At 46.5% G+C, this 6,000-nt stretch overlaps 1 protein-coding gene across 1 annotated transcript in view; it reads right to left on the reverse strand.

The window, feature by feature from the left end:
* Window positions 1–5,645, reverse strand: part of FAM110B (family with sequence similarity 110 member B) — a 150,407-nt gene extending 144,762 nt beyond the window's left edge. The window contains exon 1 of the mRNA XM_004768791.3: window positions 5,517–5,645. The gene's annotated coding sequence lies outside the window, so the exon portion shown is untranslated. The remainder of the gene's footprint in view (window positions 1–5,516) is intronic.
* Window positions 5,646–6,000: the final 355 nt, after the last annotated feature.

The following is a 6,000-nucleotide window of genomic DNA, read 5'->3' on the forward strand; positions in this document are numbered from 1 at the left end:
CCCCTCCCACTTCCTTCCCTTCCTTCCAGTTCACCTGGCTGGTCACCATGACAGCTTTTTGTCTCCCCACTTCCACTCTTTTCTGGCCATCCATTCTCCATAAGCAGGCCATGTGAGCTGCCAGATTGCACACTAGAGCCTGGCCCTCCTGTGTTACACCCTCAGCAGCTCCCACTGCTTCAGAATAAACAGAAATTCCTCCCTCCCCCCCCACCCCCTGGGGTCTGCAAGGCCTTATTGACCTGGTTCCTCTGATGCTATCTCCTGTTCTTCACAAAGGCAGGCGCTGCCTGCCTCAGGATGCCTGCCTCAGGATCTTTGAGACCTTGCAGAGATTGCCTCTCCCTCGCCCCCATGTAAGTCTCAGCTCAAACAACCTCCCTGGAGCCCTCCCACACCACCCAACCAAGCGGGGAATGTCACCCTCATTCCAGACTGCAGTTACTACTGCTTCAAACTAGCTTTTCAAGGGGCACCTGGGTGGCTCAGTTGGTTAAGTACCTGTCTCTTGATTTCGGCTCAGGTCATGATCTCGGATCATGGGATTGGCCCCATGTTGGGCTCTGTGCTCAGGAGGGAGTATGCATTGAGCATTCTCTCTCTCCCTCTCCCTCTGCCCCGCACCTTGAGTGTACCCACATGCACATGAGTGCTCTCTCCCTCTTTAAAATAAATAAATAAATCTTTTTCATTTCTTTATTACCTTTTTCCTCCACTTGATACTATAAAACCTCAAGGGGGCAAGAACCTAGTCTTTCTTGAGCACTACTTATCCCTAGTACCTAGGCGCACAGTGAATGCTCTAAAAATATCCATTTAACATAATAATCATAATAGAAGAAATTACCAAACAATATTCTTTCTCATAATTACTTTCTTTTCATTAAGTTCCAGACAATGATACCAAAAAAAAAAAAAAAAAAATGCTGGCAATGATTATTTTGAAGCCTATCTGTGATTCCTCCTGAAAAAGACCAAAAAAAAAAAAAAAAAAAAAGAAAGGAAAAGAAAAGACACAAACTTCCAGTGGAGCTTTTGAGGAGCAAATGCTCTGCCTTACAACAAAACCATTAAAAAATTTCGTATATGCTTCTAACTGTATCTTTAAAAGCTTTATCTGGAGCTGGACAATTTCAAAACCCATTGATCTGGCTTGGACGTATAAAACATACCACGGAATTCTTATAATTCTAGAAACCTGTCTGCCAAATGACATTTATTTCCTTTTGCTTACTATTCACCTTTGGACTTCCCTCTGAAGTGTTTACCATTTTAAAATCCCAGCTTTTGTGCTAGTTCCAGTTTAAAATTGTTTAATCATCCACATGTTCACTATTTTTGTCACCAAACATACTGGAAAGAGGAAGTCAATTGCTTCATCTACTAACTACTAAAGTTTCCAAAAAAAAAAAAAAAAAGAAAGAAAAAGAAAAAACCAGCCTTATATCTTTGAATGCTGTGTTCTTATGTGACTCTCCTTATGAGACTTGAAATGTTAAAAACATAAACATGACATGCAGTCCCCTTTCACAAGAAGGAGGAAAGCTAACGTGTCATAATAGGAATATGCATGATTTAAGGTCATTAACCTTGTACCACAAGAGATCATCTAAAAAACAAACCCAGGCTTAAAAACAGGAGGAAAATGTATTCTGCAAACATTTTGAAGCCTTGCCCATACCTTCATTATCTGTAGTTCATTGTGTAGGTGATGACAACCACAAGCAATGAGAAACGATACTTCTTACCACTTTCTCCAAAACCTTGCATATGAATGATCCTGTTAACTTATGCTTTCAAGCTTCAGAATCAATGCTACCTTTAGTTTCTTGGGTAAACTTGTGCTCTCTTCTGAATAATTGCCCAATGCTACTATTTTATATTTCTAGAATGTTTCCAATACAAAAAATGACCACTAAAATTTAAATCAAGCTCTGGCTAAAGTGTAAAATTAAAAAAAAAAAAAAAGAATACATCAAAGGAGTTCGATCTGGTGTTTCATTAATCATTGTAATGTATTTAATTATTTGATGTAGTTAAGTGATGGAAACGAATAAAGTTCCTTTAACCCAAGGGGAGAAAAGTTAGTGGATACAGGGGAGGCTAGGACTCTCACCAGATCACCTGAGCAAGAAAGTCAAAAACGGACCCAGCACGACTTCATCTTCTAAACCATTTGCACTGGCCTTTACATAGCTCAAAGAAGTTAAACCTGCCAGCCTTCTCCTGAGTCTTTCCGAAATAAGCAATCTTTAGTAAGTATTGAGAAATCTCAGGGGTTTACCTCTGAACATTAAAATGAGCTTCCTCTCTTCTGTTTTAGACTCCCAACACTACTCAGGAAATTCAAAGCATGTCACTGAGTTATGACAAAGAGATTTGTCAGTATCAAACCCCAAAAGAATGCAGTGAGCACCTCCTGACTGTGCAAAACAGACATTAGTCCACATGGTGTGGTGAAAAGATCCACGGGTTCCACAGGCACACTGTCTTGGGGTTAAAATCGCAGCTTTGCAACTTAGTAGCTATGTGACTCAGCCAGTTACTTCATGTCATCCGAAGAAAGAAGATAACAACTATCCTGTGTTGGAATAAAGAGAATCCACTGTCAACTGCCCACGACCAGGCCAGTCCCCCAGCCAGCCATAGAGCTAGCTCGGATTACAGTCCAGAGAGCCCTGGTTCTGAGTCTTCTTATTCACTCCCTACCCTCTGTGCTCTACTAAACAGAATGAATATATTTTTCTTGGATGAGTCATGGCTTTGCAGAGCTTCAGTCTTCATCCTGAATATCAATGCTCATTGCATCATACTGGGACTCAGAAAAATGGTAAAAATCAGAGTAAATGAGAAGCTGTTTTCTTAAAGTCATGATGCAACTGAGTTTCTTATCATTTGTTTCTCTCTCTTGCAAGTTAAGTACTGAAAAAAAAAAAGTCCAGGTTAGTTGGAGATCCTCTAGGCTCAGAACGGTCAACCTTACCCTATCATTAAAAAATAAGAGTAAAGAGTACAGGTGATTAAATAAGACTTTTACAAAGCATTGTCTATCTTAACACCTGGAATACTATGGTTTTCGGGAAGAAAAACCTGGCCCAGTAAATAGTCCAAAAAAGGTGGAAATACAAAGGAGAGACTTTTTAAAAAGTTTATTCCTAAAAAGACTGTTAAATGGTACCTGTGTAGTGAGAGCATATTTTGGGGGAGAGGGCAAGCAATAGGAATACTAATTAACCCCTCCAATTCTACCTGACCACAAATGCACCCTGCTCACCAGCATTACCTACAGCACCACCTACTGTCAGACTGTGCCTACAGCAGCTTTGGTACTGCAGGGCCCCAAGAGTTTAGCCATGTCTTTGATTAGCTAAGTAAACTGTTGAGGAATAAGAGAGATATCATTTCAAAGTTAAAAGGGCATGGGGGAGGACCCCAAATGAAAGTAAATCCCTGGCAATCTTTTAAAATATCTAGGTGGCAAACACAATCATCTGGTTATGGACACATGGCAAGTACGTAGTTTTCATTTTCCTTATGTTAGCTAACTAGGCTGCTTGAAAGATTTGGAAGAACAAATAAGAATGGTAAGATCTGGTTGATGTATATACATCATGTTTATCCTTTATTACCTTTGACCAAGTGGGAGTTACCCCACTGTTGTGCCACCACGGTAGAATTTCAAGTAGTAACTGGAAGTATTATTGTCAACCTGGAGAATGAGGGTGTTCAGAATGGGGTCCAGACGCCACGTTTCCCCGATGTCTAGGCTCCTCCTTAGACATTTAGGCCCTTAAGGATAATTAAGTCTCCTTATTATGAAAAGTACCTGGATGTGACAGCTCAGGACTGTGTTTTTGCCCTTACAGATCTGCTGTATACTGTACGTAAGAATGACACACAGAATGGATTGTCAGTCATAAGCAAAACAACTCAACCTCAATTCTGATCTAAAATTAAACAAGATAAAAATAGACCATGACTTAAAAGTGCTGCGATCTGAAAAACAAAACAACTGTTTTCCAAACAGAAAAACACATGGACTGATGATAAAAATTAAAAATAAAACTAGGTGACACTTACCTAGCACTGTGTTCCAGGCGCTGCTCCAAGCACTTTAGAGATTATCAGGCTGACAAAGCATGGTCACCTCCCTGTTCAATTAGTGACTCTACTGTTACAAGATCTATAGTCGCAACTTAAATACCATGGGATAAATCAATGGGATATTATGGACAAAGAAGTCTGGCTTATCGTGACCTCGCCCTTACGTAAAATAACTATGCTTAATCATTAGCTCATCTGAATGACCAGGGGCTGTGATGTCACAAAACAGGCACGGGTTAGTACAGGTATTTTCCATGGAAAGACTCCACGTGTAAATTGGGGAGAAGAGGCTATATATGGGACTTCAATACCAGCAGGGGATATGAGGACAATGAAAGTCATTATTTATACTGCAAAGATGCGCATTCTACTATCACATTCCGCTTCTCAAAAACAAACCAGTTTGCAGTCCTTACAATGCCAGCCACGCAATGTTGTCACAGATGTGTGCCAGATTTTGCACAGGATATGGCCGTGAGGAAAAACCCAGAGTTTGCCCGTATCTTAGGCAGCAAAGACAGCCTGTTCATTTTTGTGGCTATTCATTTTGGAATCTGAATAACAACATGAAAGGGTTAAAAAGCCGGCACCAGGTGTTTTCTTTCCACTTTCCCGAGTAACTGAAGCACACAGCAAAGTTATCTCTGCTACCCTCCCCACCAGCCTGCGCGGAGGGAGAACTGTCACTGCCATTTCCACCACGCACTCCTCTTCCAACAACAATCAGAGGGCACTAGTCTGGGCAGCAGGCACCGGCGGCTTCCCACAGCCTGCACGAGCTTTGCTGCCAAGTTATGAGCTCCGCTGGGTGACGGGGGCACGAATGAGCCAAGGATAATTTCATTCTACTTCAAATCTGTGTGCTTTCAAAGAAAGTGGAGACGATCGAGACCATGAGTGCAGCTGGAGGGGGTAACCAAAAACAAACTTTCAGAGCCTCTGAATCTGCATCTCTTGCAAGAATTCCCAGACGGCGATTAGGACATACAGATACCCCCTAGGTATTTAGCCCCCGAGATTGGAACGACGCAAGGAGCCGTCCCCACAGCCTTCGCCTACACAGTGCTTCAGCAGCAAGCGGCAGGCGCGCTTTCGCAGCCCGCCGCTCGCGCCCCGCAAGCCCGCCCGGCTCCGCAGCGCCCCTGCCCGGCCTCCCCGCCCAGCCCCGACGCGCAGCGAGCGCCTCCTCTCGCGGCCCACCCAGCGAGCCGGGGGGGGTGGGGGGGGAGGGTCCGTCCGGGCCAGTGCGGCTCCCCGGCCCTGCTGGATGGACACCCAGGCCGGGCGCGGAGGCTTAGAGGCGGATCCGGCTTCGCTCCAGCCGCGCGCGGCTCGGGCATTGTGCGCAGTCGGGGTGCCGCGCGGCCACCCGCCCGACCCCCGCCCGGGCCGGATTCCCGGCCCAGACTTACCTCGGCCGCGCTCCCTGGCCCCGGGCGGTGCGGCCCCAGCCGGGCTCCAAGCTGCGGGGACGGCAGGGAGGAAGGTCGGGCCCGCCAGGAAGGGGGTCCGGGCCGCTGGCGCCGCCGGAGGGCCGAGCGCGGGCCGCAGGGGGCGCCTAGTCCTCGCGCCGCCTCGGTGGGGCCACGGATAGAAGAGCTGACCCGGTAAGCCAAGGGGGCTGGGGACTCAAGGCCGTGGAGGGCCCGGCTGGCTGCGGCCGCGATGGTTCGGTCTGCACCGAGTGGGAGGGCTCAGGCGGGCTTCGCGGAGCGCGAGGGAGGGAACTTGGAGCGAGTTGCTGTGCCCCAGAGCGCGTGTCCCTGTGGAGTGTGCACGCCCCTATAGAGCGCCCCGCCCCGCCTCTGTCCCGCCCCCTCCCCAACCCTCCCTGTTCCCGCCCCCTCCTGCACCCCCACTTCTAGCCCGGCCGAGTCCCTCCGCTCTATCCCCTCC

The sequence above is a fragment of the Mustela putorius genome, unplaced genomic scaffold (assembly GCF_011764305.1).
Source record: "Mustela putorius furo isolate JIRA1106 unplaced genomic scaffold, ASM1176430v1.1 tig00000151_pilon_pilon_pilon, whole genome shotgun sequence".
In the NCBI taxonomy this organism is placed as follows: Eukaryota; Metazoa; Chordata; class Mammalia; order Carnivora; family Mustelidae; genus Mustela; species Mustela putorius.